The sequence below is a fragment of the Nomascus leucogenys genome, chromosome 11 (genome assembly GCF_006542625.1).
Source record: "Nomascus leucogenys isolate Asia chromosome 11, Asia_NLE_v1, whole genome shotgun sequence".
NCBI lineage: Eukaryota > Metazoa > Chordata > Mammalia > Primates > Hylobatidae > Nomascus > Nomascus leucogenys.
The window spans coordinates 78,365,112-78,389,788 of record NC_044391.1 but is presented as its reverse complement, the minus strand read 5'-3'; the positions used below and the strand labels follow the sequence as shown (position 1 = coordinate 78,389,788).

The window sequence follows — 24,677 nt, the reverse complement described above, 5'->3', positions numbered from 1 at the left end:
CCAGTACCCAGGGGACATCAGCCTATAGTGGATTACTAACATGTAAATATCCCAAAAGTATTTAATTCTGTAAACCTAACTTTGTCTTACACTTACTATCTTCATGACTTTTCCGAAGTTGCTTCCAGTTTTCAAAAATGGTCAGCTACAAGGGACCACTTGCTTTGTTTTACTTACCCCAACACATTTTGTTCCCACCAAGATGTGGATTGGATTTTCTTTCTTAATAACATTTTATGTTTGGTAAAACTGCTATTAACATTATTAACATTTAAAGTTTTAAACTGCTTTAAAAAGCTGCCTTGCATATTTTGAACCACAAATAACTCTAGTCTGGAGGTGGCTTAGACCACAAAATACTATTTGTGGGTTTAAGCTCTGTATATTTTTGAATCCATTATATGTACAGTGTAAACTTGAGTACCTAATAAAATAAATGTCACAATGTTTAAATAGCATTTCTCTTTAGTTCAAATGCTTTGTCATCTGTGCAGGAATAAATTGTGTGCTGAATTCTTTTTAGCCCTGAGAATATGATTATTGAACAAAATTTCCAGTGAGACAAGTCAGGCCTTTAAATGGTAAATATCCTCAAATATTAACAGTAAGTCAAGCACTACAGCAAAACCTCTGATTATTGTAAATGTATTTCCTGTGGCAAGTTCACTACTGATAAGAGCTTTTTATCCAAAACTGTACTATGTGCCAAATACAACTTAGTATTTATTACATGAATATATTTTTAAAAACAAAAAGAATAGGCCGGGCGCAGTGGCTCGTGCCTGTAATCCCAGCTACTCCAGAGGCTGAGGCAGGAGAATCACTTGAACCGGGAGGCGGAGGTTGGTAGTGAACCGAGTTTGCGCCACTGTACTCCAGCCTGGGCAACAGAGTGAGACTCTGTCTCAATTAAAAAAAAGAAGAAGAAGAAGAAGAAGAATAAAGCTCTAATGGCACTAACTTAACACTCTTGTAATGAATTTGATGCTAAAAACGTGGTACTAATAGCTCTTAAAGAGATTATTCTGTAATGTAAATTAAACAAATTCCTTTTATTAAACTCAGCATCCAATAAATGGCCCATAATAAGCACTTAATAAATGCTAATAAGTTCAGAGACTGAAAATTGATAACTGCCTTATGCACTTAAAAACAACTTTTGTAGTTTATTATTTGCTTGTTTAGTGAAATTATTGCTTCATTTCTGAGATTTTCATAGGATTCTAATGGAGAATCTAAGATTCCAACTCACATTTGTTTTGATAAGTGATTGGTAAAAGTGATTTCTTTCTCCCTTTGTAAAGATGAAGTTAATGTTTCTATACCTATTATTTTAAATAGCTACTGAATTTACAGGAAACAAAGTATAAAAATTTTTCTGTCATTTTGTTCTGCCTCCATTGATAGTATTTTTAATGCCATTAAATGAGTTCCAAATCATTTTAAAGATATTTTCTTAGGAACTACTGATATCAAATATCAAGCATTTTATGAGATCTATCAACCACATGAAAAATATTAAAATAAGTATAGTAGCCCTGGTTTGCAATGATGTAGAGCAATTAGCAATCTTAAACACTGCTGTTGGGGTGAAAAATTAGAACATTTATTGTTTTAAACCCCTTAAAATATTCAAAACTATTACAGTTGAGATGTGATTCTCCTTCTTCCTTTTGTTCAGAAATTCAGACCTCTGTACTGCCCTCCCCCTGTCCTACCCCCAAGCATGCATGAATCAGCCCAAGTCCAGAAGTGAGTTCAGATTAGATCAATTCTGTTAGCACCCTCCCCTTTACCAGTGATTAAATCAGGAATGCGTCTATGATCCAATTATGACTAGAAGTTCCAAGAGACGTTTGCTGGAAGCTTTAGGAAAATTCTTTCTTATTAGCACATATATTCAGTGTTCACCACAGTCTTATAATGTTTTAAAATAGGAAATACTAAAATGTGAAATAGATTGATTTACTCAAACAAGAGTATGCAGCTGTTAGAAATGATGATGTGGTTCTTTGCTGATGTGGTAGAATGTCCCAATAGATTGTTCTGTGACAAAAAGCAAGTTAAAAATAGTGTTATAACTACAAAAAAAAAACCCATAGTATTCTAAACAGCATTCTAAATGTACATTTTATTATTTCTATAAATATATATCTCTTCTCATAGAATCAGAAGAGGTAAACAATCAAGTTTCAGGAAAGCAGGAGCCAGTATTGCTTTGAGAACCTCAGATATGCAATGTGGAATTTGCGAAAGCCATAAAAAGGCTCAGCCCTTAAAATCTACCACTTAATGAAAGTTGGTTCCATTTTCTTTTATTGTTGGCAGTCTCTGCACAAGGCAGAGCAGTGGTGGCTGACGGTCCAATTTTGTCACCAAAAGGAACTGGGGAGAAGGCATCTATGCCCACCCTCATGTTAGAAAATTGCCAGGAAATGACTTTCTTTGGCACACCTTGAATGATATGCAATCTCTTTAACCAAATTACTGAGGCCAGGAGGAGTCAAGTGCTGTTTGTCATTGGCTCACCTTGAGTCAGGTATATGCCTCTCGACCAACTGTGGGGACCAAGTAGGCAAGTCCACACACAATGACACCTCCCTTTCTAACTACATTCTAGAAGAGTAAAGGCAGAAGCACAATCCAGGAAGGAAGGGTAGGCAGTTCTGTCCCAGAAGAAATTAAGTGTGCTGGGCAGACCAGGAAAAAAAAAAAAAAATCCCACGTGAGAATCAGAGTCAGCTGGGAGAACATTTTAAAATTAAACAGTGATTCTTGCTCTCTTTTCCCACATATGGTAAGCTGAGATGAGAATATGTATTTTTGAGAAAGCTTCCTAGGAGTTTATTGTGTCTATTCTAACCCTAGAGAATCCCCCTTTCCTATAATGTTACATGTATCACAAAAATAAATGTGTGTGTAACTAGGCACCATAGGCCTAAGAGTCATAACAGGGAAATAAGAAAGCATAGATTCACCAAATCAAAGTTTAAGTACATAGAAAATAAACTAATGTGGAATTTCCCAAGCTTTCAGTTGACTGGGGTTCTCCTGTGTTAAACTATCGTGGTGTTAACATTTTTTGTTTCGCCCTCTAAACTTGATTTATCTGCAAATCTACAAACATTTTAATTATGTAAGTGGATATCTGTGCGGGCAAAACACTTTTTGCTCACATGATCTTGAGAAGGAACTTAGATTCTGGCGTCTTAAAACGCGGCACCTTTTTTATGTCCTTGGGGCTTTTGAGTCACCATATAAATGAGGTCTCTCAAGTTAGTATGCCAGGGAGATCAGGCACCTCTGATTTTAAAATAAAACACTGCAAAGAAAGCTTCCGGGAGGAATGAGAGCATGCCCCAAATCACGACTCTGTAATTAGTCCTTGTGCAGAGCGGACAGAAATTTCGTCCCAAAGACACCGTCCTTGCTCTGGTTCCTTTCTCTGTAAGCATGTCACATGAACCACACTTCTGCGCCATGCATCGCAATTTAAAGCTTTCCTTGGAAAGTTTCCCCAGCTTGATTGCTTATGGAAAGAGCAGCTCCGGTTCCCAATTCGTTTAATACATCCTGTCTGAGCGCGTTTTATTAACGAATGTTACCCACTTTCTGATAACAAGGGGACGCTATGTCCTCCCCCGGTGAACTCACTCCCTGTCCCAGAAATATAGCGTGACTGCCCTCCCCGGCGGTATTTTGAAAGTGGAAGCCGGGCGCCGCCCTCCAGCACCTGCACCTCCCGCCCGGCGACGGCCGCCTGAAGCACGAAGTGCGTGCGACCGCAGCCCGGCAGGTCACGCAACCCCAGGCCGCCGCGCCGCCTGCGTGCCTGCAGCCCGCCGGCCCCGCCCCCGCTGCCTGCTTCCGCCGCTTTCGTGCACGCTCGGGCTTCCTGGTGCGCCCGGAGCCTGCCTCGCGTGCCGACCCCGCTGCGTAATCCGGCGAGGAATCCCAGATTCCGCCCGGCCCCCGACGCCCTCTACCGACTTTAGTTCGAGCAGGTGACGCCCTCACTTTAACGCCGAAAAGTGTCCGTTTCCGATATACAGCAAACACCTCAGGCTGCGAAACGTGGGAGAAGGGGACAGCGGGCGGGGAGTCGACCTCGCCCCTGGGCCCCTCTCGGCCTCCTTGGCGCCTGCTCCCTGCCCGCTCTGTCGGGCGGCCCTGTCCGGGCGGAGAGAGCAGCAAGGCGGCCTCGCGCACTGCCTGGATTTCGCAGGCAGGGGCGGGGGCGGGGGCAGCCGGCCCAGGGCTAGGAGACCCGGGAAGGGGTCGCCAGCGAGTGGCCTTCGCGGAGCTGCCTCACGCCGCCTGCCTGGAGCCGGGAGCCCGGCGTGCACTGACGCCTGGGGCACGCTGGGGGCGACTTTCGTGGCCGGGCGGCTGACCCCAGCGACCCGGCGCAGTGTCCAGAAGTGCGCTGGGGGGCAATGAGGGGCAGCGCTCGCTGAGGCTGAAAGGAGCGAGGGCCGGCGCTGCGTAGGTTAGATTCTTTGTTGACGTCTGGGAGCCGTCTTTTGAAGAATGAGAACGGGGCCATTATTGCAAGTAGGATGGGCTTCATCGTGGGCCTCGAAGGATCAGGGGTGGGCGCGCCGGCTGCCAGGGCCCCTCTCACGCCACGCCGCGTGCAGGCGAGGGGAAGCGCGTGTCGTGACGACCTGCGATGAGATCAGTTTGAATAACCACAGCGTCGGGGCTGAGAAATGCAGCCAGTCACGCAGCGCAGCGCCGGCTCTGGCCGGGTGGCCGCAGCCGCCCCGCGCTTCGCAGAGGGAGGTGGGGGTGGATAAGCCCCTTCCAGGCGGTCGCTGGTGGGGGCGTCAGAACTATTCTAAGAGGGTGGGGAGCCAGAGAAGAAAACCATACAAAATGCAACTTGCATGGCTAGGAGGCTGGATTCTATGAGCAAATGGGCTTTCAAGAAGCACTGAAAATCACCTCTGTAAATGGTTGTCTCTTACACTTTGCCCAGTAGATAACTGTTTAAAAACTACTCTAACACGGAATTCAAAGGTCATTCAAATGTGCCTTCAATTTGTTTGTATTACTTAGTTTAGCAGGCAGTACACAAGGCTTACATATGCGTGCATGAAATTTAATTTATACAGTCAAGTCTGGAAGCATGGTTTGGCAAGAGGAATAATTGTGAATTCAGTAAGAGTCAGGGTACAAACAGATTACTTAAAAGGACAGATGAACTGAAAAAAAAAATCAGTCCATGAGGAAGCTATTACATTCATCTTTTCATGGTCTCGAACATCTTGTACCAACTCAACAATAATACCCAGCGGAAACTTCTAATTAGACACAGAAAACGCAATTATTAGCTGTGCGGGCAAGCATCAAAAAGCCTCATGTTAGAGACAGACACATGAATCACATCTATAACGTAACAGCATATATCTTTTTTTTTTTTTTTTTGAGACGGAGTCTTGCTCTGTCACCCAGGCTGGAGTGCAGTGGTGCGATCTCGGCTCACCGCAAGCTCCGCCTCCAGGGTTCACGCCATTCTCCTGCCTCAGTCTCCCCAGCAGCTGGAACTACAGGCGCACGCCGCCACATCCGGCTAATTTTTTTTTTTTTTTTTTTTTGTATTTTTAGTAGAGACTGGGTTTCTCGATGGCCAGGATGGTCTCGATCTCCTGACCTCGTGATTCGCCCGCTTCGGCCTCCCAAAGTGCTGGGATTACAGGCGTGAGCCACTGCGCCCAGCCATAAGAGCGTATATCTTTAAAATTCTGTATTTCAGTCATTTCCTTAGTATACATTTAGCTCACTGATAGGTATGTTACTATAAAACAATTAGGATTAATCACCAGGTACAGAAAAAACTCTTGTGAATTTAAAATTTTTATCAGATTTTCTTTTTCTCTTGAGACAAGGTCTGTTTGGTTGCTCAGGCTGGAGTGCTGTGGGGTGGTCAGGACTCATGGCGGCCTCTATCTCCCGGCCTCAAGCGATCCTCCCACCTCAGCCTTTCCAGTAGCTGGGACCAGAGGTGCGCCACCACGCCGCACTAATTTTTTATTTTTTGTAGAGATAAGGGCTGGTCTCAAACTCCTGGGCTCAAGTGATCCTCCCACCTGGGACTCCCAAAGTGCTGAGATTACAGGCATGAGCCACCATGCCCAGACCAGAATTATTTTATTTTACTTTATTTATTTTACAGATTGTAATGTTCATATAATGTGAGTTCAGTAGGAAATAAGGAGTTGATCCTTAGTGCCTAGCAAACTGCATAAAATTAATATTATGAATGAAGAAAGGAATGAATTAATGTGTAGGCAGTACTCTAATGGTTAGACCTGTGAACTGAAGTGTCATGAGTGGGTAGTGCCAGCCCTGCCACTGAGTCATGTGTGATCTTGGTATGGTAGAAATAATGCTTACAACATACCTACCTTGGCAGAGGTATGAAGGGAGCTATTCCTTACTCACTACAGGTGCTTCGAGATCCTTGGAGGAGGATGATATGTTCAACTATTATAAAATAATACACCACTGTTAGGACAACCCACATGTAAAATTACAAAAGTATAGATTTTAAATACAGTAGTGCCACCAATTTTTTTCATTTGTATGTAGTCCATCAAGTACTGAAATATAGTATAGGAGCCTGCACACCTTTATATAAAATATTTGGCTTATAGAATCTTTGTCGTTGGACCAATATTTCATGATGTGCAATGGAAGTTTAATCAGTACTACTATACTTAACTAATAATATGCATATTTAATTAATGATATAATGGTGATTAGTAATATGTATAATACTATAATAATAGTATTAATATACGATTAGATACTTAAATACTATTACAGTAGTATTTGTGGTGATGGTATTTTGTGAGTGCGGAGACCTCTGGTGTATGAAGTGCGTAGAAGAAAACGAACTTTTGGTGACTTTTCTAAACTTGATGCGTGGAATCTTGAATATAAGGGACCTTCTTGGTATAATTTTCTATTCCCAAGTGAATGAAAGTCTAGAGATATAATTAATATATTAAGAGCCCCACTGTGTATCAGACATTGGTCTAGGCGTTGGAGATAGAACAGAGAACAGACAAAACTGATTACTTAATGTTCAAATGTTTTTGGTCTCTATTTAATGCACATTACTTTAGGAATAGTAATGCATTGTGCACATCTTTGCGTAAACCCTTTCCTGTTCTAAGCTCTTGGTAGAGGGTCCTTAAGAGGGATTGGAAAAGTAATGACAGAGGGGCTTTCTGGAAAGGGAGTTGAAGGCAGAACAGTGGTAGGCAGTTTTAACTGGAATCAGAAGGCAGATACCAGTCCTTCATCAAGGTCTCCTGTTTAGAAAATCATAAGACAAAAGCATACAATACTTTGCTTTCCATCATTCTCCCCACTAAAGTTGGCCTCATGTTTCTTAATTCTCTCTGCCATCATATTAAGTCTAGTGTATAATTTTTACCAGAGTCATAGGCACTCATGCAGTTTGCTGACTGCATGGTGGTGCCTGGTGGAGGAGGTAGGTAGGCATTAAACTCCAGACCTAGCTTCATCTGCCAACACAGGTGTTTTGCATCCTCCTGAGAAAGGGGCATCTTGAATAAAAGCACCATGGGGCCACAGTAGCTCTCTTTGTTCTTCAGAGTTCTCAGGCATCTAACCCCTATCTGCCCTTTGGTATGTATTTTCCTGTTGTATTTAATAGCATTGCTCTGCTATGAGTTGCAAGACAGGGAACATTGGGGGATAAGGAGAAGCCAAGGCTGAAGAAGTGAACCAAGCCCTATCAGCTTCCAAGATGTCTAATACCTAGATAAATGAAGACTAGCTAAGGCATGATGATGCTGTGTGAAATGTTTTGCGGCAAAAAGAAAGCAAAGCAATGATAGACAACAACCTGCCTTTTCAATTTTAGCAAACAGGAAGAATTGTCAGCTCACAACAGATTGCCTCAGTCTTGCATTGCAACTGGAGAACATGATACAGTCAGACAGCGTGGCTTAACCTTTTGGCCAAGCTCATTTGTAGGATTTGATATCAGATGATTTGATATAGGATATATGTCCTACTGAACCCTGGGGATGGCCTTGAGATTAAAGTGTTTTCCTTTCCCTGTTGCTAACTTCTCTGTGGTCTGTTGACATTACGTCATGTTGCAAACAATGAGTGGTAGAGACTGGAGACTGCCGTGTCAGGGTGTAGTGACCTGATTAGTCCAAACTCCTGCAGGAGAGACGTGCAAATAGATGAGCCCCAACAGGACCTGAAGAACCATGTGGTTTTGAAATTCTGGGTGGATGGGCCACACCCTGCATACACCTTAAATCTCCTGGCACTTTGAAGGTACAATTATTGCTCAACAACTCCAGGTTAATTAGATCTTTGTATGATGTGATTATCATAAATGTAACTTTTTAAATGTAACTTTTAAAAATGTACAAATGTGTGCATAATATAAATGATAAAACAAACTTGCAATTAATGTCTTATAAGGGCATAAAAAGATCCAACTGGATTGACACCTTTTAAAATATAGTTTATTCCTAGCAATAGTTAAACAGTTCATTTTGTAGCTTAACATAAAGGCCTAAAGAAAATGAAACATATGAAGGAATCTTATTACTCTGCACTATGCAGTTTGTCATTTCACTTAAGTAAAGATTGCTGTGAGATTTTTAAATTAATGATTATTTACAAAAGACTTTTGAGTGTTGCTTTTACTTTTATGTGGTTTCAAGGTGGGGAGACAGATTAAAGATGTTAAGTAAAATATTCCATAAATACTATATCTACCAAAAATAAGAGAATTAAAGCATTTGTGGAACTTTACTCATAGAAGATACTTGGTAAATATAGTTTATTACTCTAAACTAATTAATATAATTCCCCACCTGAAACAATAAATGTAGCATGCAATATATTGTTCCCTGTTTAAGGACAGATACTGCTGCTTATTGATATTTGCATTGCTTGTACTACCCAATAAGTGATGATGGTTGAATGAATCAATTAATGAATGAGCATGAGAGAAAACCCATAAGAACTAACCTCCCATTCTAATCCCTAGGCCCTCCCTGTTTCTCTTACTGAATGCCTTTCCAGATTATTGATGCTTTGCATGAGCAATAAGGAAAAAGGAAGCAATCCAGATGGGAGCGTAGCTGTGGTCAGATGTCTCTGAAATGAACAAAGTATTTGCAGATGTTTCAACAAGTGGAGGGGTTGGGCTGAGTCTAGGTCACAGGAAACAACTTCCACACCTTGGGGCTACTAAAGTAAAGGTATCATCACTTACCAGCACAGGATTCTGTTGGAAACTTGAAAAGGCACTCAGGGTTGGAATGCTACATGAATCCAGACTTGTCTCAGGAATGCCACAAGTGATCAGAACTAAGTATAGAAATTAATGTGGTTTGTAAAAATAGCAATAAGGATCATGGTTATCTGGGCATCAAATCCTTTAATCACTTTAGACAGAACTAATGAAACTAGAAGAAACCATCATTGATTGTGAGAGTCTCCTTCTAAATTAGTTGGCCTTTGGCTTTTGGAGAGCAAAGTTCAAATTCCAGTTCCTGTCTGACAGGAAAATAAGTCAGACACAAAGTAGATAGTCTTTTAGACTTCAAACTGAAACAGCAGGGCATAAAGGAGATCTGAGTCTTGAAGAACCTTTGCTTTCAGAGTTGCTGAGTTCAGTATTGCTAATGCAGTATTTTTCATTGCACCTTTTGAGGCTGTTCGTTTTAGATTTATATTTGCCTTTGTTGGTAAATATGTTCAAATATAAATAAAAATTTTATATTTCCTAATGAAAAAAATTCTAAATTCTACTCTTTTGTGCATGCCCTGTTCTGAAGCATGTTAACTTTCTAGCTGCATGGTGAATAATAGGGCCCATGTTTATAGATCCCAATTGTAAAGATAATAAGACACAAAGGCATCTTAAAAAGTGATCTGGCCAGCTTCTCGCTCTCGCCTGTCTGCCCGCTCGCTCCCTTGCTTGCTCGTGCTTTCTCTCGCCCTCTCCTCGAGGATCGAGGATCAAGGGGATCCTCGAGGATCAGTCACCACAGCCTGTGACTGGGAAGGGAGACAGAGGTGGCGGCAGCTCAGGGGAAACAAGGCTGCAGTGGTGGTAGTAGGAAGACGTCAGGCAAGGATGAGCAGCGGGAGCAAACTATCGCTGAGGACCTGGTCGTGACCAAGTATAAGATGGGGGGCGACATCGCCAACAGGGGTACTTCGGTCCTTAGTGGAAGTATCTAGCTCAGGTGTGTCAGTACTGAGCCTGTGTGAGAAAGGCGATGCCATGATTATGGAAGAAACAGGGAAAATCTTCAAGAAAGAAAAGGAAATGAAGAAAGGTATTGCTTTTCCCACCAGCTTTTCAGTAAATAACTGTGTATGTCACTTCTCCCCTTTGAAGAGCGACCAGGATTATATTCTCAAGAAAGGTGACTTGGTAAAAATTGACCTTGGGGTCCATGTGGATGGCTTCATCGCTAATGTAGCTCATACTTTTGTGGTTGATGTAGTTCAGGGGACCCAAGTAACAGGGAGGAAAGTAGATGTTATTAAGGCAGCTCACCTTTGTGCTGAAGCTGCCCTACACCTGGTCAAACCTGGAAATCAGAACACACAAGTGACACAAGCCTAGAACAAAGTTGCCCACTCATTTAACTGCACGCCAATAGAAGGTATGCTGTCACACCAGTTGAAGCAGCATGTCATCGATGGAGAAAAAACATTATCCAGAATCCCACAGACCAGCAGAAGAAGCACCATGAAAAAGTTGAATTTGACGTACATGAAGTATATGCTGTGGATGTTCTCGTCAGCTTAGGAGAGGGCAAGGCCAAGGATGCAGGACAGAGAACCACTATTTACAAACGAGACCCCTCTAAACAGTATGGACTGAAAATGAAAACTTCACGTGCCTTCTTCAGTGAGGTGGAAAGGCATTTTGATGCCATGCCGTTTAAGAGCATTTGAAGATGAGAAGAAGGCTTGGATGGGTGTGGTGGAGTGCGCCAAACATGAACTGCTGCAACCATTTAATGTTCTCTATGAGAAGGAGGGTGAATTTGTTGCCCAGTTTAAATTTACAGTTCTGCTCATGCCCAGTGGCCCCATGCGGATAACCGGTGGTCCCTTCAAGCCTGACCTCTACAAGTTTGAGATAGAGGTCTAGGATGCAGAGCTAAAGGCCCTCCTCCAGAGTTCTACAAGTCGAAAAACCCAGAAAAAGAAAAAAAAAGGCCTCTAAGACTGCAGAGAATATCGCCAATGGGGAAACATTAGAAGAAAATGAAGCTGGGGACTGAGGTGGGTCCCATCTCCCCAGCTTGCTGCTCCTGCCTCATCCCCTTCCCACCACATCCCAGACTCTGTGAAGTGCAGTTCTTCTTCTCCACCTAGGACTGCCAGCAAAACAGGGGTCTCCCTGCCCCCACCTCAGTTCCCCAACCCACTCCCTTCCAACAACAACCAGCTCCAACTGACTCTGGTCTTGGGAGGCGAGGCTTCCCAACCACAGAAGACTACTTTAAATGAAAAAAAGAAATTGAATAATAAAGTCGGGTCAAAAAAAAAAAAAAAGTGATCTGGACTAGACTAGGCAAATTACTAGCTTTGTGCTCTGATATATTACCATTTGAATCCCTTTTCTAATCTCTGATATGGTAACAATTGGAAAATGGATTTGCTTTTTCGATCAATAGGCAAGAAAAGGATTATTTTCTAAAATAATTATCTGAATGTTTGGCAACATTGAATATAAATTTTCCCTAAAAACCCTAAACTTTTGAAGTGAAAAGACCATAGAGCAGCATACCTATGGACATGTTACTCATAGAGACTAGCTTTTTATCTCGCCAAAATGAAAGGTTTTTTTTTTTTTAAGTTTTAAGAAATGAAAGAAAATGCTAACACTATCACTAAAATTGACCAGCATATTTGGGGGATAGCAAAAAAAATAGTTAACTCTAACATTATTGGAGAAGTATGCATATGTTGCTTTTCTACTTGAATTGCCCTTTCTGAATATTGGAATTCAATATACAAAAGTTAAATGTCAATGTTGGCAGTAAATCCTTTTGTCTTTTTTAAAAAACTAGAAAAATCGCAGAGGTGTATCAGACTCTCTGAGTTTCTCTAACTATTATAAAATCATATCATTATAGCCATGAAGAAATTTAGATGTCATGAAGATCAAATTCCTCATTTTATAGATGAAGAAACAAATTCAGACAGGATAATTAATTTATTTTTAAAATACTATTATTATTATTGCCAGTACTATGCAAGGCACTAGTATTAGTCTGAGGATTCAGCAGTGAACAGGACAGATGTGGTCTCTTGCCCTGAATCACCACAAAGCTAATGGAGGAGCTGGAACCAGAAATGAGCCTCTAAATTTCAAACTAAAAGACTTCCATTAATCAAGTACTGACTCTATACCAGACCCTAAGTGTTTCACCTACATTAAGTCATATAACCTTCACTAATTTAGAGTAAGGTGGAACATGCCTTCCCACTCCCGATGTCTCCCCCTTTGTGTAGGGAGCTCTATTACCATAATAATCCTGGCTCCTCTCTGTTGCCTCATTTACTTTACCCAAGGGGAGAGTGACTTATCTGAGTTAGGAAAGAGTAACAGAGCATGAGTAATCCAGCCCCTTCTCTTCTCTTTTTTTTTGGGTGATAGAGGACTGAGCTGTCTGAAGGGAATGTTTGTTCAGGTTTGCTCTTCCAGGCCCTAAGGAGAACAGGAGCAGAAGGAGTCCTCTTCAGATCTTGTGATTGGGTAGACAAGTCTCCTATTGGGGGTTTAAAATTAGGAAGCCCACTTTCCCACAGGTATCAGTTCTCTCATCAATAAAATCTCAATGTGTGTGTGTGCAAGAGAGAAGCATTTCATAAAAATAAAACTAATCAACTGGGTACTATCATATTTGAACCACCTAAAACCAGCCATGTTCTATCCAGTATGTATGCGTGTGCCTCACATTCTGACCTCATCTGTCACAGCACCCAAGAAATGATGTCTTAAAATGATATTAATATAACCTTCTAAACTGCTTTGGTGCAATTTCCATAATTTCTAAAACTGCGAAGGTCAGCTGTCAGGCTTCCTGGGGGATGAAGTAGTGAAGTGAAAAGAAATGAGATTTATAGAATCAAACCTAGATTTGACTCTACTCTGAATACATCTGTATAATTTTGAACCTCTGTTTTTACCGCTAAATAACAACATGGATTGCCTCACTGAGCCAACATGGTTAAGGCCCAAAGAAGATAATAGATGTGTGAGTGCCTTATAAACTATAAAGAATTTTGAAAATGTTAGCTGTTTTACAGGTTTAAAGGGCAATCCTGTAATAATAGTTCTCATATTTACTATAGATTTTAAGCTTCACTTTATACACAGATGGTTGAAGAGTTAGGCAGTTGATTGTTGCCTTGATGGTTATTTAAACCATCATTTAAACCATTATTTAAAGGCTGAGAATCACTTTACCAATGGAGCTCTCCCCCCTTCCAACCTGTGTTACTTAATTTAAAACATAAAAGCTCCCCTTCCATTGCTGTCTACATTTCTACCATTAGTCTTTTGCATTAAGCAGCCTATTTCCCAGTGACCTCCTTTGAGTTCTGAGCAGGTTTGTAAAATATTTTCCTACTAGGAAGAAGCAGCAGTACACTTTAGAATTGGAGTAGAGTTGGGGGAAGACACAAAGAAAAGTTGGCAGCAGGTAAAGGGCACAGAAAAGTCTGGGCTATGGGTCTCAACCAAAAGTACTGATAAGGTAATGGAGGAAGGATTAGAAGGTATCCAGGAGCAAGAGAACATCTTTTCAAAGTGGCACCTTTTTCATAAATTGTTTTAAGTCTTGCTCCCTCTGATGAATCTGCAATATTTCAACCTGAGAGTCAGGGGAAATGGATTCCAGTCCTGCCTTTGACCATCCAGCTGTGTGACCTTGGGTATGTAACTTGGCCTCTCTGAGTCTCAGTTTCCTTATCTATAAAATGAAATCTTTGGACAAATGTTTTCTAAAGCCATTTCAGCCACAAATAGTCTATATTTCTAGCAAAGATCCCATGATCTTTCATTCCCCTTTTAACATTTAAGTCTTATCTTCCCCTAGGGGAGAAAAATTTTCTTAGAAATGTCTGAAGAAGTAGTAGTAGTAGTAGTAGGAGGAGGAGGAAGTGGGAGAGGAGGAGGAAGTGGAAGAGGAGGAGGAGGAGTAGTGTGCACGCGTGTGTGTAGACAACAATGGTTATGACAAAGTTGTAACAGAACATCATAGGCCAGAGAGAAGCATTTCATAAAAGTAAACAAGCAATTGTACACTGTCATATTTGAACCATTTCTGCTTAGAAGTAAAAAACTCTCCCCAGAAGTTTTCCCAATTATAGTTGTATTTTGACATGTTCTCAGTTCAGTTAAAATACTGTTGAATCCTCCAAATCATACCTGAATTATGACAGAATACATACCAACATTTAAAGCAGGCCATCACCCTAAAAGCATACAGGCTTCTTGACAATTGCTTTAAATCATAAGGAAACAAATGAATAAAATATGTGCTGTTGCACATATTTTAATCCTCAAATCAATACATTTTTCTCCTTAGTGTGGAGGACTGATTCTCTGTGTTGTGCATGGCAATAATTCTGTTCGCTGCATAAGTAGGTTTAAACAACAGAAATAACAGAAAGAGGTCAACCATATATTTTGGAGTTCTTGGAGAGGAATTTTTTTTAATAAACACCAAAGCTACTAGAAAGCTTATGAGAGCATGCAAAAGACATGGGTATGCCTTTGGTTCTAACAGATTTCCATGATAATACTGAATCAGTGGATCTCCTCTCCAAATGTTTTATTCTTAATACCTTTTTTCAGTTAATATATCTTGAAGGTCATTCCATTTAGTACAATTATTGTTTACATTTTTATAGATGTACCATAATTTAATCAGTTCCCTGTTGATCAAAATTTAGGGATTTTTTTGGCCAACATTTTGTTAGCAAAACATTACTGCAATGAATAATTTTGACATACATCATGTTACGAGTGTGCAATTATATCTGGAGGATAAATTTCTAGACTTGGAGTTACCTGGTCAAGGGTGTATACATTTGTAGTTTTGGTAGACATAGCTGGAGATTCGTGTATTGCCACTTTCCCTCCCCACTCCCTAGCAGTTGAGAATTGTTGCAGTATAATGACAGGTATTACTGAAAATGGAAGAGTATGTTCCACATGTGAATCATGTGGAGGCAGAAAAAATAGAATCATTGGCCCCCCGATGTCTTTTAGTCAGTATTTTTTATTCATCAAAGAGAGAATCTGCTTGACCAGACTCATCATGTCAAGCCCATCCTCCTCAGGGTCTCCCAAAGTCACTAGCCCAGGCTTATTACCAACTTTGGTTATTACCACCTCAACTAAAGTCCAGTCTGGTGGCTCAGGGTCACCATGAGCCTAGAGCTGCCTCTCTAACAGGGGCTGTTGACTGAACAGGGTCTTATTGGAAGGAGCCTTGGACAGTCAGACACTTGGATTATCATATCTATAAGGGCAAATATAATCCCAGTTTTCCCAGAACAGTCCCCATTATGTGTGTGGCCTGATTACTAATAGTGCTCCCTTTCATACTCGTAAGTTTCCAGTTTGGACTATAATTTACTAATATTGCATAAGGTGAGTCAGTTCACACTGTGTTGTAAGGAGCCCTGGAGGTTTGTAAAGGTGCCTAGGGAGAGACATTTAGAGGGGAAAAAGAAGCCAAGCAGGTGGGATTTGGGACACATTGTTACTGTCTAATGTGACTAAGAGAAGTTTAAGCTTATAATAAATGAACAGATTTCCACCTATTAGGAATTAGATGGTTCTTAAACCTTTTAAGTCAGATGTACTTGTTTTCTCTCTACTGATTATACACAACACACACACACACACACACACACACACACACACATTCACACACACTCTATTGGGCATTGTTTTCCTACCAAAATAGAGAATTGAAAATCTATTGAGGTAGTAATCCCTTGACCTCAGCAGATATAATATCCGCACTTACCACATATTTGACAATTTAGATGGGGCTAGATCTTGAACTAATGGACCACTCATGGCTTTTAGCAAGAGCTTCCCTGGCAGCACTTTCACCTTATACAGTCAGACTGGAGTCTGGTCTAGGTGAGAGAATGGGCAAGAATAACATTTTGAATTCAGTTCAGAGATGCTTTATTTTGATTTATTTACTTCCAAGGCTGCATGTAAGCAGTACAAAGGATAGACATGAGGTAAGGCAGATGCAGCTGTCCATTGCCTCCTTTGTTTTCCAGAGACATCATAAATTTGATGGTCTTGGCAACTGGAGAGAATGAGATGTCTTGGAGGTCAGGGGAGCTCAGAAGTGTGGGCTTACTATCCTTCATACCTCCAGCCACATTAGCAACCAGAAACAACTTATGCTACCATATGAGGCAAAAAGGTTACCCAGCAAGCTGCTTCATTCAGGCTAATGTTCAGATTCCAGATCTTGAAAATGCTTGCTGTGCCTAGCCTGGGGCAATCTCTCCTTATCTACACCTGGGCAGCAGGGTGTAGTTTTCCACTTATTTTGCAGGCAGGCCTGCCCTTGGTCTACCACAAACATATTTAGCCTTTAAGTTCTCAAACAAACACTTGGCCTTTTGAATTAACACGGGCTAAAGGACATCTGTGTTGATTCTGATTGTCTTAACTCCTAGTGCCAGGCTTTCCATTTTGCTAATCACTTTGCCTCATCTCTTGCTGATTACTCCTGATTGCAAAAGCCCGGCTCTTCAATTGCTTCCTGATTCTCTTTGTCCTTCAAAACTATTTTTTCTGTGAAATAATTCATCCCTTACACACATGCAACTGTCATCATTTTCTCTTCACTTAAAATGTTTATTCTCTCCACTTTTGTTTCCATCATAGGCATATGCATCCTCTTCAAACAGTCTTCATAACTCTTCAAACAGTCTTAAGCCTTTGTACTTTCTGGACACAATGGAGTTAAGAGTGTTCATAAAGTACCCCGAGATCTATACACAATCATAGCAAACAGGATCAATGACTAAAATGACCACCAACAAATGGTAATGTCATTAGCCTATGCTGAGCAGAACAGATCAAATTTTCTTCTGAAGCATAGTTTTGTGGATACATATGGAAGTCCATTAGTTTAAGCTTCTTAAAAAGACAGGAGCATCGTTTTTTCCTCCCTGTTTAACCTCTTTGTTCCCTTTCTCAATTTCTCAACTAAAGATGGCTTCAGATCATTTGTAGATTCCAAAGAAACTATTAATGGCTTGGATGACAGGGAAAAAATAAGTAGAATGGAGTGAGATTGAAGATGACCTGCTATTTACATGAATGAGGAATTAATGTAAATTAAAAAACTTTTGTTTTAAACCACTAAAATATCAGGGTCACTTGTTGTTGCAGCATAACTTAGCTTGACCTGACTACTAATCCACCCATTAATTCCAGAAAGCAAAGGGAAAACAGCAATAGGGATGTTTGAGAGGAGAAAAAAAGTCAAGGAGATTGTGACAACATGAGAGAGGAGATTTAGCTGCCAATTAGACATCAAGAAAGCCTCCAAAGGATATAATACAGGCTCTGATAGGAAGATTAAGGACCAAAGGATCCAAATGGAACAAACCTGCACAGTAACTTTCCTTCAGGAAATAGGAGGATAGTATTATGGACTAAGTGTTCCCCTCCCCAAATTTATATCTTGAAACCCTACTCCCCAGTGTGACAGTATTAGGAGGTGAGGCCTTTGGGAAGTAAAGATTACATGAGCTTATGATGTAAGAGCACTCGTGAATGGGATTAGTGCCCTTATAAAGGCCATGAGAGAGCATGCTACTCTCTGCTCTTTGCCATGTGAGGATACAATGAGAAGTCAGCAGTCTACAGCCTAGAGTGACCTCACCAGAAGTCAACCATGTTAGCACCCTGATCTGGGATTTCCAGCCTCCAAAACTGTAAGGAATAAATTTGTACTGTTCATATGCAAGCTAGTCTATGGTATTTTTGTCAATAGAAGTCCATACAGACCAACACAGGGAGAAAAAGAATGAATTAAAGAAAAAAACTATCTTATTCTTAGTTGCCTGTAAAGTAGAAATGAAACAGTCTTTTGGGACTAGGACTATGAGAAACTCCCAGCCTTTTCTTTCTTCTGGGCCAAATTTGACCACCTAAGGTATGAGTGAAAGCCCCAGATGAAATTCTTAAGATAGATCACACAAATCTCCACGAGGAAGTGCCATTTCGAATGAGGCATGGAGCTTGTAATTCTGGTCAGGCTACTGTCTGGTCCCAATTTCTGTAGTTAATGCAACCTGTGTAGAATGCAGGGGTCCCAGCTAGGGAAGCCAAGCCCTCAGATGGTGTACAACACAGGGAAAGGTGCTTTTTAGGGAAGTTTCTTACCTTTTTTATATACTTTATGTCAACTGTGTTTCTGATCTAGTTGATGTTGGAAGCCAGAAATTTTCTCTCTGGAGCTGAGAGACTTTGTATTTAGAGGTGGGATTTCCCCATAGTTTGAGAATTTTGTATTCATTGTTAACATTGTTGCCAATATGGATAACTCCTGCCTGTGACAGGTACAGATTATGAGGTCAGTCACACCGACTTCCTAGGTCTCTAAGATGTATTAGGGCAGTGATTCTGAAAGCGTGGTCCTTGGAGCATCAATATCACCTGAAAATTTGTTCCAGCTGCATCCAACACCTACTCAATGTAAAATTCTGTGAGTAGGGTCCAGCAATCTCAGCTTTAACAAACCCTCCAGGGGATTCTAATGCACACTTAAGTTTGAGAAGCACTGCATTACGGGTATCTGTCTGAACAACAAACATATGTTCTTTCTTAAGGCAAGTCTTAATAGCCCAAGGCCAAGACTGGTATTGTTCCACATCCTCCTCAGTTGGCAGCAGGCCTCACTGTCTTCACAGTACATCTCAAAATGGAGGAGGCCATAGAAAGGGCTCAGTTCTTTTTATATTGCCTAATTGAGCACCTTAACCAACTCCTCCTGGGCCAATCCAGCTCCGGCCTAAGTCAGCTTTGGGACCCATAGACAACATAATCTTCATTGCTCTTGTATCTCCTTCCATGTAATTTCCACATAAGACTGTTAAGAGGCCTCTGATGAAATCTACCCTGCGAAGCCACTATTATTTCCATTTTATACACATGGAAACTGAGACATGGAGAATCTAGTAATTTGCCACAGTCACAAAGTTAGTAAGTGATGGAGTTGGGATTTAAATCCGGTAAGTCTAACTTTAGAATCCATTGGGAAATTGTTTGGAACATTCCCAGAAGCACACTTTGAAAATGGTACTGTGAGAAATACTGTCTACATTGAGTTGACAGCAAATGTCAAAAGTACCCTGTAGTGTCAACCTACTGTCATCAATCATTTTGTTTTCCAAAATGAGGTAGTTGACCCAAACATTAATTAGTGAAGATATAATCTATTTTTTTTTTTGAGACAGAGTCTCACTCTGTCACCCAGGCTGGAGTGCAGTAGCTCAATCTCAGCTCACTACAACCTTCACTTTCTGGGTTCATGTGATACTCCTGCCTTAGCCACCTGAGTAGCTGGGATTACAGGAGGATTGCATCACCATGCCCATCTAATTTTTGTATTGTTAGTAGAGACAGCGTTTCACCATGTTGGCCAGGCTGGTCTCAAACTCCTGACCTCAAAGAGGTCCCACCTGCCTCGGCCTCCCAAAGTGCTGGGATCACAGGCATGAGCTACTGAACCCAGCATGTCTGATTTAAAGATAGATATTTTATTTTTTTCTTAAACTGTTTTGCTTTTCAAACTTCTCTTCAAACCTAGGGGCAAGATGCCAACCTCCCCTGAAATCCATGCTCTACTGTACACATCTCCCTGGGATATCTAATAGATGTCTCATATTGAACATGTTCAAACAGAATTCCTCATTCTTCACTCCCAACCTGTTCTTCCCCGGTCTTCCCTTCTCAGTAAACACATCATAGTAGTCAAATCAAATCCTAACAGTCTTTTTAAAATTCCTTACTTACCTCTTTCTCCTATATCTACTTCATCAGCAAGTCATGGTGATTCTACTTCCAAAATATATTCTGAATCTATCTGCTTTTTCCCATTTCTACTGCTGTCACCTCGTCTAAGCCACCATTCAGCTCTCAACTGTTCTTCCCATGTTTACTACCTGAAATGGTTTGGCTGTGTCCTCACCCAAATCTCATCTTGAATTGTAGCCCCCATAATCCCAACATGTCATGAGAAGGATGGGTGGGAGGTAATTGAATAATGGGGGCAGGTTTTTCCCATGCTGTTCTCCTGATAGTCAATAAGTCTCACGAGATCTGATAGTTTTATAAAGGGGAGTTCCCCTGCACATGCTCTCTTTCCTGCCACCATGTAAGACGTGCCTTTGCTCCTCCTTCACCTTCTGCCATGATTGTGAGGCCTCCCCAGCTATGTGGAACTGTGAGTCCATTTAACCTCTTTTTCTTTGTAAATTACCCAGTCTCAGGTATGTCTTTATTAGCAGCATAAGAACAGACTAATACACTATCCTACCTCCTAAAATCCATTTTACACACATATTCTGAGTGAACTTTTGAAAATATACATTGACTTATATCTGTCTCCTCTTTAAACCCTTCAGGAGCCCCCTCTTATTACATTTGGAATAAAACCCAAATGCCTTCCCTGACCCACAATGGCCTCACAGGCTCCAGCCCCTGACTATTCCTTGGCCTTACCTCCTCCACACTCACCCTTGCTTACCCCTCTTTAGCCACCTGACCTTCTTCTGTTCTTCAAAGAGGACAAGCTCATTGCTACCTCAGGTTAGCAGTACTGCTTCCTCTTCCTGAAAATGTCTTTCTTGGGATTTTGGCTGATTGACCAACATTTCACCTTCTAGTTCTCAGAGCAAATGTCATTTCTTAAAAACCTAATCCCTAATCATCCTATTTAAAGTAGTGCATTCCCACCCCACCGTAGTACCCACTTACTGCCTTCATAGTGAATGGGATCAGAGCTGCTTTGACATATTAACCATTTGATCTAAAGGTAATCGAGAGACAGCAGATGCAAAAGGCTCTCTGCCTTTTTTTTTTTTTTCCAGAAAAAATGTCTTCCTGATATTCCTGGTACCAGGAAGAAAAGAACATTCTTGTCACCAGAGATGAGGCGCTGACACTGAGATGAAAGTGCACAAGGAATAAAATTTAAGAATGACCCTTAAATTTTATTAGTTTCATCCATATATTTCCTAGTCATGTTCCCACAGTTTACCACACTTATGAACCAAAACCCCTTTCCTTTGTCTAGTTTCTTCTCCACAATTTATTGCCCTTTGTTTAAATGGTATATAATCCCTGAGTCCAACTGCTTCTTTGGGATTTTCATGTCTTTCTCATGAAGCTCCCATACCATGTAACACTATTAACATCAAATAAAGTGTGTATGCTTTTCTTCAGTGAATTCACAGTTTTCAGGTATAGAAACTAAAAGAGTAGACGAAAATTTTTTCCTCCCCTACAGTTGCACTTATGTATCAGAATTTATATTGCTTAATCTTTTACTTACTCTTTTGTTTAATATCCTCCCCATGAAAATGTAAGCTCAATGAAAGTAAGAGGATTATTTTTCACTACCATATCTATAGGCCTATCATATAGTAAGTCTTCAATAAATAGTTGTTAAATGATTGAATATGCACAGAGGTGATATGATTTAAGTCCTGAGGAGGCTGAGATACGTGAGAGAGAGAATGTCAGCAGAAGAGCCCCACTAACTGACCACTATTGATATAATCATTTTAGGTCCCAAATACAGGCCAAGGTGCCACATTACCTGAGCATCTACTAAATGCAATTGATCTTCTAAATGAATTGATCTTCTTGTTTAAAGAAAAGGAAGACAACTGTGAAGGTTTGAAGGAAGGCAAAGTGAACTACCAGAAAAAGGCACTGTGAATAGCACACAGCAAGAGTCTAAAAGTAGAACAAATATCAAAGAAATAAATTCAAAGAATAAAATCCTGATTTTAAAAAGCAGTTTTATCACAGACTCCTCAGAGAGGAAAGGGGAAGGGGCTAGGGGGCAGAAATTAGATAGTAAGGCACAATATCTGTTTAGCAGTGGATTCAAATGGAAACTTCCACCAAATAGTATATATGCATCTATTTGTTGGGGAGAAGAATAGTCAAAAGCATATTTTATTACATACAAAGTAAAAGAAAACAAGTGTGAAGCAGTGGCATTGCTAAGTTGACAGTGATAACAGCCCTCTAGTAATAGTGGGTTTACCCAGTTCCATCACAGCCTCTTATAGTCCATGACGGCCTCTTCAAGTTTCATGTGCTACCTGGCATTTCCCATGAAAAACCTACTGTGGTTGATCTGGTGTGCTGTTACTATGGTAAGAAATTAAAATGAATAGATATTTATAGTTTGTATAGTACCACAGTGATACTTCTCCCCTGCAGTCAATAGTTTATTAGCCAGAAGTGTCTATCAAGTGTTTGTATAGCGATATATCAAAGCAGAAAACCAATTTTTTTAAAACATGAACTTTTGAAAATGTAACGTTACTCACACATACTTTTATACAACAGAAGAACTTTTTAAAGTGACCTATAAATATAGAGGCTGTCTTAAATAATCATATAATTTTTTACCATTTATGTCTTATATTTTCCCACTTATGGCTAATATTATAATAAATACATTTTTGTGATTCTTTTCGAGAATTAGTTTTTTAAAAAAGGAATATCATAGGGGAAATTTTAAATGGAAAATTATGCAAACATAAATTTGATGAGAAGTACTCACCTTGTCAAAATAGGCCTATGATTTAAAAAAAGAAATGAATTTGAAGAGATTTTTAATTGCATCATCTTTCTGTACAATCCATTTCCACATCATTTGATGGCACTGATGTCAGTTTTTCATCATTGTAGTGGCTGAGACACATTAGAATAAGACAGCCCTGCATTCATATTCCAGCTCTAACATGTCCTTCCTGGGTGGGTCACTTAATCTCTCTGAGCTAAGCTTTTTTCATCTATAAAATTGGGGTCATAGGATTATTATTGTAAAGATAAAATGAGATAATGTATATAAAACATCTGGCATAAAGTAATGTGCAGTGCATTCACAGTAATTATTAATTAAATTCATCAACAAATATTTATTCTGTGCCTTTGTTCTAGGTTCTGGGAATGTGCATCAGGGCTGCCTGTGGGATTATAAAGGTTGTACATGAAGCAAATCCACAGGCCACTGTTTGCAACAGTGCACCCTGGAGCTAGCAGGGCACAATCTAGAGGTCATATTTGTAGCCCTAACAGTGGAAAGTAGAATGGGTAAAGTTTATACTCTAATGAAAAAAATAACATTTGTTATTATGACTTCACACTATCAACACCCTAACATTCAATATAATAATAATTAGTGAATCAGTAAGTACTAATTAAGCACTTACCAAATATTCAATGATGTGCTAGGTGAGGTAGGCAATGTGGAAGTTAGAGGGTGCCTTATTTCTGCAATTAAGTAGTTTAAAAATCTAGTTAGGCAGTCAAGATACATGAAATGGAGACAAAATATATTTAAGTGCTAATTTGCATGATATAATTAGGTATAGGCAGACCTCACTTTTGCACAGGATCATGAAAAAGACTGCAAGCAGAAGCCATGGGAAGTGATCTTAATAATCAGTGGGACATGATTATTCCATATCCCTGACAAATTTTTGAGAAAACATTAAAAACTCTCTTACAGTCATTACAAATGTGTAAAGAAATGAAAAAATAGTAAAAATTAATATTTAATATACTGTAAAACATTAGAAACATTGAGGATCAAAGTATTTTACTTTTCTGTGAAAAACTCATCAAGAGTAGTTTCAATAGTACTTGCCTTCTTCTCATTGTATAACTTACCATATCTTTTCTATGTCTTGGCAAATTATATATACCTTTCTAGGTTTAAATCAGCTTCCAACGATTTATCCTTTGCATTTTTTATGTCATGAAATATCTCCTAGAGTTTCTTTTTCTTTTTCTTTTATTTTTTGAGATGGAGTCTCGCTCTGTTACCCAGGCTGGAGTGCAATGCTGCAATCTCAGCTCACTGCAACCTCTGCCTGCCTCAGCCTCCTGAGTAGCTGGGATTACAGGCACCCGCCACTACGCCTGGCTAATTTTTGTATTTTTAGTAGAAATGGGGTTTCACCATGTTGGCCAGGCTGGTCTCGAACTCCTGACCTCAGGTGATCCACCCACCTCAGCCTCCCAAAGTTTTGGGATTACATGCGTGAGCCACCACGCCTGGCCTCCTAGAGTTTGTTTAATGTGAAATATCTTCCTGGAATCACTTCCTCTGGGACATTGTCATCCTTTTCATCACAACCACTTTCTTCACTGATGTTGATGAGTTCCTCTGGCTGCATATCTAGAAGCTCTGAAACCCCGGCAGTGTCAACATTGCCACAGTCAGCATTTTCTTCTATAACTCCATTTACATTGGATTCAAATTTCACTTCCAGCACTTTCACTTTTCATTTCTTTGCTGTACTTCCATCTTTGTTAGTCAGTTCACTTTTTTGAT

General features: G+C 40.3%; 1 long non-coding RNA gene and 1 pseudogene across 2 annotated transcripts in view; both read left to right on the top strand.

The window, feature by feature from the left end:
- The first annotated feature begins 3,828 nt into the window (after positions 1-3,828).
- The window catches only part of LOC101179253, a 70,381-nt gene continuing 49,532 nt past the window's right edge, over positions 3,829-24,677 (top strand). Inside the window, exon 1 of the long non-coding RNA XR_001116597.2 lies at positions 3,829-4,004. This is a non-coding gene — a long non-coding RNA (uncharacterized LOC101179253). The remainder of the gene's footprint in view (positions 4,005-24,677) is intronic.
- Positions 10,186-11,520, top strand: LOC100601551 (annotated as a pseudogene). Its single transcript, XR_001116596.2, has one exon. The product of XR_001116596.2 is annotated as a proliferation-associated protein 2G4 pseudogene (transcript).